We start from the raw sequence: 9,156 nt of genomic DNA on the forward strand, positions 1-9,156 counted from the left end.
GCTCGAGGACCAGTAGCTCCATCTGGCGCATTGGCTGGGTCAGCTCGTTTCGTGGGTGGCGCATGCCCTGTGGCCACGCCCGCAGCGGGAGCGGCCGGAGAGTTGCGATTCGCCACAGAGCGAGTCCCGCCGCTGCGGCTGTGCCCTTCGGTCGGGCGGAGAGGTGTAGACCGAAGGATCTCTCCACCCGTACCTCATGGAGCGTGGTCGCTAGGATGTTGTTGGTGCTGTCCTTCTCCGGTGCCAACTGCTCCTGTTTCAGCCGCAGAGGAGGTGGTGACGACGACGCTTGAGCCGACCATGTCCCCTGCAGCGTCCGCATCCTCATGCGTCCTCGTAGCCCCCGTGGCATCGGCGGCTACTTGCGATGGTGTCTTCGAGGTGGATGGGATGGCTGCGGCACCGGGCTTCTTCTTGGGCGCAATGGATGATGGAGCCGTTGATGAAGAAAACAATGATGAAGATGATGCGCTGCGGACGCTTCTTGGGTTCATGCAAGCACTTCCCCCTACCTGGCGCGCCAAAGATGTCGTGGGAAACCACGACCACCTATGGGGCCATGAGCCCCTTGTGATACAGCAGGGGGGATGAGCACATTGCACAAAGAATGAAGAAGGTCGCGCAGCACGACAGAGATGACACAGGCAGTTCTACCCAGGTTCAGGCCACTGTGAGGTGTAAAACCCTACTCCTGCTTTGGTGGATTGATGAGAGGATCGTGGTGGAGACGCAGCACTCTAGCCTGGCAGGGTTGCCTCAGGGCGAGAGTACCTACGCGCGTATGAGTGTACAGGGGTCCAAATCCTTTCTATGGTTGCCATGGGCCTCCTTTTATAGATCAAGGGGTCACCAAAATGGCAAATTAGTCATTGTGTACTGATTAGATAGGAAATAGTGCTATCATACATAACTCTGCAAACAGGGCAGAGCGCATTAAATGTGCTGCTTAGTGTCACATCATGGCATGCCCGGCAAGCCTTGCTGGGTTGTTCAACCACCTTATTGTTTGTCTGCTTGACACATCTCTGGACGGGTGTCGTTTGGAGGTGATTTCACCCGAAAGTGGCTGCCATGTGTCAAAAAACAACCACTTAGTCACATGGGGGCTTGACACCACACCGACCGATGACTTGTGTTGCTGTGAGGTGGAGCGGTGGAGCCTTGGCAGGGTAGTCCGCCCTCGGAGTCCCCGGCAGGCTTGTGGGGACCACTACAAAAAAAGACACATCCGTGACATTTTGGGCCGAACGAAATTTTTTTCTGTCATACTTATGACACTTCTATGACAATAATTGTGAAAAAACCGGGTATCATCACAGATGTGGTGGGATCCTACTTCTATGACAAAAAATCATGATAGAAAATGGTCTTTGGCGGGCTGGAGACGCAACTGCATGACATTCTTTTGGCCGTCCATGACGGAAAAAACCGTGGTAGAAGCGAGGGCGAGGAAAATATTGGGGAGTTCCCGGTTACGATGGCTGGTCGGGGGCCGAGCGATGCGCATTTCTCTCGTACGTACGCGCATGTGTGCAAGGCGTTGCGCTCTAACTGAACCCGAGCGAGGTGTTGGGATCTAACGGAACCCGAGCGATGGCACTGCAGGCTACGCGTTACTGAACCCGAGGGATCGATCGATGGCTGTTAACTGAACCTGATCGAGCGATTCCTTCGCTACTGCTGCTAATTGAAGCCAATCGATGCTGCCTCTGGATGAACAGTGAGCGTTGTTGGGGGGTTTGGATGAACAGTTCACGGTGGGGGTTGGATGAACAGGAACCCGTGGTAGTAGAGGCCGTTGTCGCTGGATGAACAGTACCCCGATCGATCGAGCCGGTGGATGAACAGGACCCCGTGGAGGGTTGGATGAACAGGACCCCGTGGAAGGCTGGATGAACAGGAGCCGGTGGAGGGCTGGTTGAATAGTAGCCGGTGGGGGCTGGATGAACAGTAGCCCGTGGAGGGGTGGTTGAACAGGACCCCCGTGGAGAGGGCTGGTTGAACAGTAGCCGGTGGAGGAGCACACGGTGGAGGCTGGATGAACATGAGCCCGTTGATGAACAGTCATAGGTGGAGGCTGGAGGAGGTCGACGGTGGATGAACAGTAGCCCGTGGAGTCCGGAGGAGGTCGACGGTGGAGATGAACAGTATCCCGTGGAGTCCCGTTTTGCGGTACGCCACACCCCTCCCGATGATCAGGACCCCCGTTTCGACCGTAGTGCTCCAACACAAGCCCGTTTACTCTGTTTTGCGGTACGCCACACCCCTCCCGGTCAACAGGACCCCGTTTCGACCGTAGGAGGTCCAACAGAAGTCCGTTTCCTCCGTTTTGCGGTACGCCAGACCCCTCCCGATGAACAGGATCCCGTTTCGACCGTGGCCGGTCGAACACAAGGCCGTTTCCTCTGTTCTGCGATACACCAGGCCTCGTTTCCACCGCCTGTTCCATCCAAGCCGGTTGGCTCCCGATGAACAGCACGCGTTCCGTTGCCTCCCAATGAACACGACACATTCCGTTGCCTCCCCATGAACACGACGACGACGCAGTTCCTCCGTTCCGACCCAGCCATGTACACGAGCCCTGGCCGTACGTATGCGCGAGTAGGCATTCGAGACCCCGCCTGTATGTACGTACGTGGCCGTATTTTATTTCTTGCACCCTGGCCAATGTACATACGTGTACATGCTACGTGCGCGCCTCTACTACGACACGTGCGCGCCTCTACTACGGCACATGCCCTTCCTTGCACAGCCACGATTCATCACTGTAGCCTGCAGACAGACCGATCGACCAGTATGTACGTACACGTTCGCGACCAGAATGACAACGCTACGTACGCTTCGACCAGGTGGGTCCCGACTGTCAGGCACTTTCTTGCGTGCGAAGATGTAGCTGGTGGGTCGCAGCAGTCAGGGGGTGAATTAGTTTTTTTGCCCGTAATATGGACGCACTTCCGTGTGTGCGAAGATGTAGCTGGTGGGTCCCAGCAGTCAGGGGGAAATGTTTTTTTCACGAAATATGGTGGCCCGTCCTTTGGGTCCCTGATGTCAGGTGGAGGAATCATTATTTTCCGCGTAATAAGGAGGCACTTCTTTGCTGCGGCCGTGGAGCCAGCTGTCAGCCTCTCCACGTACAGTACTCTTCCGATGGAAGTCGTTCCTTGACCATGTTGACCTTGCCGCGCCGAGAGCACCAGGGCGGTGGACGATGGCGAGGCCTAGGAAGGGGACGACGTGGAGCCGGGGAAGACGCGGCAGTGGATGCCCACGCGGAGAGGAGTACAAGGGTTCACTGGTTCGGCTATTGTGTGAGGCTGCTGTCGCCACAGGGCCTGGCCAGCGGTGGGAGTAGTAGGGGGCGGTGAGGCTTCCGCGGAAGCACAGCCGGCCACGGGAGGCAGGAGCAGGTGGTCTCGCCGGCACTGGTTTGGGCGGCTGGTGCAAGAAGAGCAACGATTGAAGAAGCGGTAGGACCGTTCGATTCAAATCCAACGGTCACTGCTGCAAGAATCTTTTGTTGACTAAGTTGACAAGCCTTGCTTACGCGTCAACTTAGTAGGTCCACAGGTCAGCCTCCCAACTGGTGAGCCCCAGATGTCAGTGGGAGGAATCATTTTTTTCGCGTAATAAGGAGGCAGTTGATTGCGTGCGGCCAGGCCAGCGGAGGGAGTAGGGTGGGCTGGTGAAGCTTACGCGGCATCACAACGGGCCACAAGAGGTGGGAGCAGGCTGTCCCGCCGGCGCTAGTTTAGGCGGCTTGAGCAGGAAGACCAGAGATTGAAGAAGCACGTCGGCCGTTGGATGGATATCCAACAGTCACTACTGCTAGAATCGTGTGTTGACTGACAAAGCCTTGCGTAAATAAGTCAGCCTCGAAATCTGTGGCGTGTTCATCCCATTTGCTATTATTTTTATAATTTTTACTCATTTTCTAATTCGTATGGAATTTATTGCAGCCCATTTTCCGTTGTACCAGGGTTTAAAAATTGAACTCCATATGTGTGAAATTTTGAAAATTCGCAAATTTTTGCTGGGGAACAAAATATTATTAATCCAAAAATTAGTAGCCATACTAAAACAAATTTAGAAAAAAATAGTTCTATGTCATGTTAAATCCAAGGAAATATAAAATATCAGTGAAGAACAAAAACAAAAAAAGAAACTAATTTCCCATTTGCTATAATTTTTTTGGAATTTTCAACCCCTTTGATATTACTTTTAACAGACACTGAACATACTCTTTGGCCAGGCCAGAATGCATCTCTCCTCGTCATGACAGATTTGCAGCCCAGTAAGTAGGAGAAAACAAATAGGCCTAGCTTGGGTATTCTTCAAAAAGAAATACTGGGCTACCTATTTTCCCAAAGAAAAAACTGCTGGGCTAGTCATGTTGTTAGACGGGCCGCAGAGACCGCACAACCCAGTTTATAGCCTGCTCCTGCGAATTAATAATCAGAATAAAGTTGTGCAATTCTATCGTTAATTGACTATACATTGAAAATGATGTGGGTCCCAGATATCAGCAGGGTGGATTAGAGTAAAAAAATGAGGGGTGCATCTGAGTAGTAAAAGAGGCGCTTTCTTGTGTTCGGGAGTGGACCTGGTGGGTCCGCACTGTCATACTCACAACTACAGTCCTCTCCCAATTCACTATGTTGATAGGGCCGGACGGCGGCGCCGCGGCGAGTGCACCAAGGCGGAGGATAAAGTGCTGTCGCCAATGTGCTGGGCTGGGTTGGACATTCTTATTGAAAAATAAAAATGGATCAAAACTATTTACGACGTTGACTACGATTTGCATGGGTCCGCTGGTTGCAGGAAGAAAATGGTGGGAGAAAGAAGACTGGACGCTATTTTGCCTAAGAATAATATTGATTGAATGTAACGACACTATCATAGCAAATAATATCCTCCTGTTAAATCATGAATTTAAAGAACTGGTGCATGAGCATTTAGCTTTATTTATTTACTTCTTTATGTTTAGGGGACCATGAGCATGTACCTGGGCCGGATTCATGTGAGAGCCTCCCTTCCAGATAATTATGGGATCCTCTATTGGGCCCTCATCAGTGGTTGCATGTTATCAACAAGTGGAAAATGTGTTCCGTACCAAAAATAGTATAAGCTACATACGGTACGGGGCACTAAAGGATCAGACCGTGCAACGACTTCCAAAACATTATGTTTGTCATTCTAACAACACATTTATTCAACCAACAGATGAAATACACTACTGATTGTACATTGAAAACAATAGTAGTAGCAACCAGGGCTGGGGGGTGCAACAGAAGCAGTAAGCAGGCCAGAAGAGTAAAGACACGGCTCTCTCTTCCAAACCAAACATCAGCCATCATTACAAAAAGGCTACCAAAAAAGAACAAGTGTATGCATCAAACTAAATAAAGATCCTACTACACCAAGTGTACGCATTGATACGTCTCCAACGTATCTATAATTTATGAAATATTCATGCTATTATATTATACTTCTAGGATATTTTATATGCATTTATATGCTATTTTATATGATTTTTGGGACAAACCTATTAACCTAGAGCTCGGTGCCAGTTTTTTTTCCTTGCTTTGAGTTTTACAGAAAAGGAATACCAAACGGAGTCCAATTGACGTGCCAATTTTTGATGATTTTTGATGGACCAAAAGAAGCCTCCGGAGCAAAAGAGTTGGGCTAGAAGAGTCCTGTGTTGTCCACGAGGGTGGAGGGCGCGCCCACCCCCCCTGGGCGTGGGCCCCTGCCTCGTGGACGGCTCGGAGACCCCCCTGACGTGAAACCTACGCCAAAAATTCCTATAAATACAGAAACCTCCAGAAAATAACCTAGATCGGGAGTTCCGCCACCGCAAGCCTCTGTAGCCACCAAAAACCAATCGGGGCCCTGTTCCGGCACCCTGCCGGAGGGGTGATCCCTCACCGGTGGCCATCTTCATCATCCCGGCGCTCTCCATGACGAGGAGGGAGTAGTTCACCCTCGGGGCTTAGGGTATGTACCAGTAGCTATGTCTTTGATCTCTCTCTCTCGTGTTCTTGATTTGGAACGATCTTGATGTACTGCGAGCTTTGCTATTATAGTTGGATCTTATGATGTTTCTTCTCCCCCTCTACTCTCTTGTAATGGATTGAGTTTTCCCTTTGAAGTTATCTTATCGGATTGATTCTTTAAGGATTTGAGAACACTTGATGTATGTCTTGCATGTGCTTATCTGTGGTGACAATGGGATATCACATGATCTAAGCTTGGGGATGCCCCGGCAGGCATCCCACCTTTCTTCTTCAGCAATTATCGGTTAGTATCGGTTGAGCCTAAGTTTTTGCTTCTTCACATGATGAGTGCTATCCTTGAAATGTCGTTTTATTTTGTTTTTCTTGTTGTTTGAATAATATCCCAAGATCTGAAATTCTTAAATGAGAGAGAGTCTTCACAAAGCTACATAATTATTTAAGTACTCATTGATCTTCACTTATATCTTTTTAGAGTAGTTTGTCATTTACTCGTGTGCTTCACTTATATCCTATGAGTAAATGGTTGAATGATTTGAATGTCATAAATCTGAAATTATATATGTTTCATATGCCTTTCCCATGGGGAGTAATGCCTTCACATATAAGAAGTAGAGGTGGTAAATTTTTTGAAGGTTAGCAAACATTGTATTGGTCACTTGAACAATTCATGAAAGAATATTGAAGGAAGAGAGATTTCACATATAAATATACTATCTTGGACATCTTCTATGATTGTGAGCCCCATTAATTATTTTCAAACCTGAGCAAATTAGTTGAACTTGGACAAGGAAGACAACATAATGAGTTATGCTTGGGTATATTTGTATAGAAGTTATATCGTTATGGATCCCCTAACATGTGGTGCTTGCTATTTAGAATCCTTTGCTAGCCAAAATATCTGTACTAAGCGGGAATACTGCTTGTGCATCCAAATTCCTTGAACCAAGTTTATTCCATGAGTATCCACCATTTCTACCTATATGCGGTATTTACCTGCCGTTCCAAGTAAATTTGCATGTGCCAAACTCTAAACCTTCAACTAATAATATGTTTTGTATGCCCGAATTGCTCATGTAGCGACTAGGGGCTGTCAGTATGTTCCATGCTAGGTGGTTTATTCTCATGAAGAGTGGACTCCGCTCATCATTCACGAGAAAATCGCTGGTAACTAGGATGCTCGGTTCTATGATCAAAAGATAAAAAACAAATTCGCAAATAATTTAAACAAACTCCCCCAGGATTGTTGATAGTTGGACGGCACCCGTTGTTTCGGACAAGCCGTGGAGTGTGATTGTTGGTGGAGGGGGAGTAAAATCTGTACCTTCTGTTTGGGAACTGCCTGTAATGTATCTAGTATGGAAGATATTGGGAACTCTTGGTCGTTATGTTGACAATGAAAGCATACCTCTCAAAATTATTTTCATCTCTGTTTTTACTTTTATGCAAGAATCAGTAGTATTCCTTCTCATTCCAACCTACTCTTTAGTTGGCCAGCATCATGTGATGGGGAAAGATCTAAGCATATATGGCCATTCAAATATATTTGATCATGAATTATTATTGTTGACATTACCCTTGAGGTAAAAGGTTGGGAGGCGAAACATTAAGCCCCTATCTTTCTCTGTGTTCGATGAATGCTATTTGTTCTAAAAATATGCTTTGAGTGGTAGCAATCATGGAAGACTATATGATAGTTGAGCATGTGGGATTTGCTAAATCAAAGCTCTTACATAGACCCTTCCTGAAAATAAGATGAATTGCAATTGTTTGATGATTGAGAACATAGTTTGTTAGTTTTCAAGAAAGTTTATGGTCTATGCTTTAACATGTGAATAGCTTGTTACTTGATCATGAAAAGTTTTACGAGTTGAGCTACTGTTATGATATATAATGATGCTAGAAAAGGTGATTGAAATTATCATTGATCAAACTTGTGCACCTGCTAGCATACACACTTCATAAATTATTTCTTTTATCATTTACCTACTTGAGGACGAGTAGGAATTAAGCTTGGGGATGCTGATACGTCTCCAACGTATCTATAATTTATGAAATATTCATGCTATTATATTATCCTTCTAGGATGTTTTATATGCATTTATATGCTATTTTATATGATTTTTGGGACTAACCTATTAACCTAGAGCCCAGTGCCAGTTTCTGTTTTTTCCTTGTTTTTGAGTTTTACAGAAAAGTAATACCAAACGGAGCCAATTGAAGTGCCAATTTTTCATGATTTTTTTTGGACTAAAAGAAGCCTCCAGAGCAAAAGAGTTGGGCCAGAAGAGTCACGTGCTGTCCACGAGGGTCGAGGGCACGCCCGCCACCCTGGGCGTGGGCCCCTGCCTCGTGGACGGCTCGGAGACCCCCCTGACGTGAAACCTACGCCAAAAATTCCTATAAATACAGAAACCTCTAGAAAATAACCTAGATCAGGAGTTCCACCACCGCAAGCCTCTGTATCCACCAAAAACCAATCGGGACCCTATTCCAGCACCCTGCCAGAGGGGGGATCCCTCACCGGTGGCCATCTTCATCATCCCGGCGCTCTCCATGACAAGGAGGGAGTAGTTCACCCTCGGGGCTGAGGGTATGTACCAGTAGCTATGTGTTTGATCTCTCTCTCTTTCTCTCGTGTTCTTCATTTGGCACGATCTTGATGTACCGCGAGCTTTGCTATTATAGTTGGATCTTATGATGTTTCTTCTCCCCCTCTAGTCTCTTGTAATGGATTGAGTTTTCCCTTTGAAGTTATCTTATGAGATTGAGTCTTTAAGGATTTGAGAACACTTGATGTATGTCTTGCATGTGCTTATCTGTGGTGACAATGGGATATCACGTGATCTACTTGATGTATGTTTTGGCGATCAACTTGCGGGTTCCGTGACCTCGTGAACTTATGCATAGGGGTTGGCACACGTTTTCGTCTTGACTCTCCGGTAGAAACTTTGGGGCACTCTTTGAAGTTCTATGTGTTGGTTGAATAGATGAATCTGAGATTGTTTGATGCATATTGTATAATCATACCCACAGATACTTGAGGTGACATTGGAGTATCTAGGTGACATTAGGGTTTTGGTTGATTTGTGTCTTAAGGTGTTATTCTAGTACGAACTCTATGATAGATCGATCTGAAAGA

Source organism: Aegilops tauschii, chromosome 6 (assembly GCF_002575655.3).
Source record: "Aegilops tauschii subsp. strangulata cultivar AL8/78 chromosome 6, Aet v6.0, whole genome shotgun sequence".
Taxonomy (NCBI): Eukaryota; Viridiplantae; Streptophyta; class Magnoliopsida; order Poales; family Poaceae; genus Aegilops; species Aegilops tauschii.